Here is a 5,262-nt window from a genome sequence, read left to right as displayed (position 1 = left end):
AAATAACAGTGTAAGAAAGGTTACGTATTAGTTGAATTCAACCGTGATCGAGACTTGTATGCATTTTGCTATGGTATATTCAAAACCTCACAAGGAATACATTCTTGAAGCATCTTGGCCTTCTAGTTAAAACTATTGTCACTGCTATATTTTTCTTATATTGATTTTTTGTTTTTGTTTATCTATTTATATATATTGTCTATTTATATATATAATCTACTTATATCTATTTATATGTAATCTAATTATATATAATCTATTTATATATATTGATTATATTCATATTTATATATAGAGATATTTATCTATACAGTATTTATATATATATATATATATATATATTTATGTTATACTTATATTGTAAGTATATGCTAATTCATATTTTAAATATATGTGGGAGTTCATAAATGTTAAACAAGCTAGCTAGAAGTTCCTGTCAAGGACAGATATTTTTTTCATTTGTAAAAGAATGCAGTGAATTTAATTTTCATCAAATACTAGTTAATTATTGCCAGTATTCTTATTCTGATTTTAAATATATATATGTATATATATGTATATATATAAATTTCATAAAGTATTCTGAAATGTGCCACATACTAGTACTTGCCAAAGACATATACTGTACGTGCCATTCATAGAATAATTCAGTGAAGATAATATTCTACTAACTCTGATGTTCTGAAATATGCGAAATAGTATAAAACTTGTCAAGGACAGAATCTTTTCATTCATAAATGAATACACCAAAATACAATTTTTTTTATGGTGAGTTATTTATTGCAAGTATATATATATGCTAATAAATATATGTGATTTCTTAAAATGTGCGAAATAGTTTTCATTCAAAAGTGAATACTGTGAAGGAAACATTTGTCAAATAATAGTTATTTGTTGTATCACGAATCTTTAATAACAGCAATATAGTTTAATGTAGTAACCCATCCAAGCACTTTCATAGACACTTTACTCAGCATCCATGCGTGTAGAAGGGACGTATTTCAAATCAATGCAATGCAGGCAGGCATGATGAGTTATTTATTGCAAGTATATATGTGCTAATAAATATATGTGATTTCTTAAAATGTGCGAAATAGTTTTCATGCAAAAGTAAATACTGTGAAGGAAACGTTTGTCAAATATTAGTTATTTGTTGCAAGTATACTTAGTAATACTATCATAATTGAAAATAAGGAATACTTGTCGTGTATCATGAATCTTTAATAACAGCAATAAAGTTTAATGTAGTAATTACTAAAATGCTTGGATGGGTTAACCCATCCAATGGGGAACATTGCTATCAGTGCGGGCCGGAATGCTTTTAAATTCAAGAGTATTTATTAGTACAACCTTGCATTAAGATAAACTTTAAAATCCTAATTTATAGTAGGTAAACTTCATAACATTTTACAATAGAAGTCACCAGCTGCGGATCCAGTGTAAATCACCCCCCCCCCACCCACCCCACCCTTCCCGCTTTCAACCTCACACTTAAATTCAACACTACTGTAGTAGTTAAAGCACAGCCTGCATGTGTTTAATAGACCTAGTTTATGGTATAAAATGTGCCGCAAATTGCACGTGATGTGACGGAGGTTTTCTTTTACTTTCTTTCATTTTTCCTTATCTGGAGGAGAATTCACCCCAGTTGCATCGACATGGGTGTCCGGTCTCCAACGGCAGGTCCACATCAACCTCCTTCATAAAGAAAAAAAAAGTACTGATCTCTCATTTTATTTCTAAAAACGCTTCAAACCGCAGCCATTTTCATACTCGTGGCAACGTCTTCACAAACATCATGGAGAGATTGCAGTATCTATACCCGGTGATCATACTAGGCCCCAATTAGGCCCCTGTAAATACCTCACTTGTAAGTGGCGTGAGGTGAAATGCCTCACTTGTCAGTGACGTGAGGTAAAAGGTCAGTGTTGTACGTCATCAATGGGTGAACTGTTGTTCATATGAATCGGTTAAAAGAACATATTTTGGTTGAGTCATTAGAATTAAAACACAATGGATTGGCATTAACATACACTTAGGCCAGCTAGCTGCACTGATGAGCCGCCGACGTCGGCCTTTTTGTAGCCTGTAAAGGAGCGTACTAGCCTAGTTTTTAGAGGTGAATACCATAAAAGTCTGAAGAGCTAGATAAAGCACCACGGTGCCACTCAATTTTTTTGTTTTGTTTCTTAGATTATAAAATATGAAAATAAAACAAAACTGTTAGCAAACTGCTTATGCACTAAAGAGCTTGTGTAAGAGAACTTGAATGTGTAAAAGAAAGAGGGCCTGACGTTTCGATCCTAGCAGGGTCTTCTTCAGAGGCTGAAAGACAAGATACAGTAACAGAAGGGACAAATACACACACTGGATACAGACAGGTTAATGAGCAGGGTGCACACAAAAGAGAAAGATGTGTAAAAGTACGTTGGCCTGAAGTTTCGATCCTAGCAGGATATTCTCCAGAGGCTAATTATGACAAGTAATAGTAACAGAAGGGACAAAAACACGCACAGAATACAGACATGTTAAAGAACATGGTGAACACAAAGAGATGGATGTAAGAGGATTAGTAAACAAGGGCATAAGAGAAAAAGAAAGAAACCAAAAGAGGAAGAGAAGAGGTAGGAGATAACAGGTAGAAAGACAAAGAGAGGATTAAGGGAAGGGGTAGGGAATAAACTAAAGAATGACAAAGACAAAGGTGAGGAGAAAAATGGATGGAAGAGAGCTATGAGAAGAGGATTGACGGGGGGTGGGGACAAGGGGAGATAAAGGGGGAACAGAAGAAAAGATAGTCATGTCCTTCCTGAATGTTGAGCCCATGAGGTTGAATGATGCAAAGGCGTTGCAACCACAGTGTCACTCTCTGCTGATTCGTACTAGGTCAGGGCGGCTACCAAAGGATTAAATCCCCTGTAGGGACATGTCATTAATGGTATGGTTGGGAAGCTAGTGTTCTCCAACTGGGGTCTCAGTCTTCATGGTGTTAACGGTGGATCTGTGACACTTCTTGGTGAAGGTTTTGGTTTCGCCAACATACTGGATGCCACAAACTCTACAAGAGATCAGATAGATGACGTTAGTAGTAGTGCAGGTGATGTGACCCTTAGTCTTGTGTGTGAGTAGCAAGCTGTGGCTGGTGATGGAATTGGATTCAATAATGTGGTGGCTGCAGACTATGCATCTGGAAGTACGATCACATTTGAAAATACCATGCTGAATGGTTGTAAGGTTAGAGGTGGAACAGCAGCACGCACAAGAAGGTCTCGTAGGTTTCGTGGACGTGTGTAGGCGATGGTACGTGGGTTTTTCAGGGACTGCTCGTTGGAGTCTATCTGAAGTGAGGAGAATAATGTGGTTGTTAGTGGTGATTTGCTGAAGAGGAGGAAGATTTGGGTGGTAAGTAACAACCAGAGGGAGCTTGTTGTCATATCTTCGAAGGTTGCCGTGTGTTCTGGGAGTTTGACTGGTTAGTCTCAGAGCCGACGACTTGTGTGTAGGCTTCTAAAACAGGGACCCTGTTCTTAGGAGGCATCCACGAAAAGAGAAAGATGTAAGATGATTAGTAGACAAGGGACGGAGAGAAGAAAGAAACCAACAGGTGGAAGTGGAGAGGTAGTCGATCAACTGTAGAGGGGCAAAGAGAGGATATAGAATAAAACTTGATATAAAGTATCAAGACAGAAGTTCTGCCTTTGGTTATTTGTTGCTAAGCACCGTGTGCAGCCAATCACGTTTTAGTATTTACAAGAATTAATATGATTCCATTCTTATCAGAGCCATGTGCGGGTATTCTGATTCGTACCATTTTTATTGTGCCACTCCCGCGCATACATAAGTCGCATTTATGTATGGCGCCATTGTCTGGTTATGTAGCAGTGTGGAGTTAGAACTGCTAACCCTCCCTCCCTCCCTTTGGTGCATGTCAAGGTCACCAAAGGTCAGTTTGAGGCCCAAAATCAAAATATTAAAACAAGAAATAACTCCTATTGACTTGGTCCGACATGGTTGATATTTTGGGAGTTGTTGTGAATGGGGTAAGGGATCGTTTCAAAACATAACGGTCATGTAATCCAAAGTCAACAAGGTCATTCAGGGGTCAAAAACTAGTATTTTTGCAGAAACTTGGGAACAAAATGTCCGTCAAGGTTGGGAGTTACGCGATTGTCATCCAGAAGTCGACCCGCATCTAGATGACATTTGACCTCAGGTTGACCTCCGGTGACATTTATCAGTTTTTGGGGTTATTTGCATTTTCGTGGCCATAATCGGACCTCAAAGGTACCTTCAGATCAAAATGGTCCATGGTTGACCCCTGTGCGACCTTCGTGAGCGAAGTTATCAGAGATCATATATTTAGTTTTTTAATAAGTACAGTTAGGATGGTCGCACAGACTTGTCATGCTGCTTTTTGGAATCAGCGTGTCAAACTACATGACCGCCAGGTCAAAAGGTCAATTATGCTACGTTTTGCAACAACTTCTAGTCACAAAGTCTGACATGGCTGATATATTGGGACAAGTTGTGAATGAAGTAGGGGAAAGTTTTCTAATGTAACCGTGATGTGATCCAAGGTCACCAAAGGTCAATTATACGTCAAAATGTGTTCTTTTGGCAATAACTTGTGAAACTAACATTGACAGGGTCCGACATGGTTGATATTTGTTGACTAGTTGTGAATGGGATAAAGGATTGTTTCCAAAAATATATCAGTCATGTGATCCAAGGTCAACATAGGTCAATTAGGGGTCAAAAACTAGTATTTTTGCAATAACTTGAGAACCTAATGTCAATCAAGGTTGGGAGTTACGCTATTGTAATACAATAATCGACCTGTGTGGGTGACCTTTGACATCAGGTTGACCTCCAGTGACCTGTATTAGCTTCTTTCAAGTTGATTCTTTGAAGTTTCGTGGGCATATTCCATATAAATTGTCCATAAGTTGACTCCTCTGCAACCTTAATGTGCGAAGTTATTAAAGATCAAGATTTGGTTTGGTTTTGTAATAATTGGTCTGTGGGTTCATAACATTGAGTACAAGAACCCTATTGTTTTTGATGGAGGTGTGTAAAACCATGTACAGTAGACTGACCTGTGTTATCATGCCATAGTGTTATTGTAACAGTTAGTTCTGGTTTTACTAACAAGCAGAAGTCTAGTGCATTGAAGTCATCGAAACCTCAATGCATTTTGCATTCTGGTTTCTGTAAAATTGCGGCGAAATGTAATTTAGAAGAGCGCCACCATTTAAATGTTAA

The sequence above is a fragment of the Apostichopus japonicus genome, chromosome 22 (assembly GCF_037975245.1).
Source record: "Apostichopus japonicus isolate 1M-3 chromosome 22, ASM3797524v1, whole genome shotgun sequence".
In the NCBI taxonomy this organism is placed as follows: domain Eukaryota; kingdom Metazoa; phylum Echinodermata; class Holothuroidea; order Aspidochirotida; family Stichopodidae; genus Apostichopus; species Apostichopus japonicus.
Note: the sequence above shows the minus strand (reverse complement) of the source record.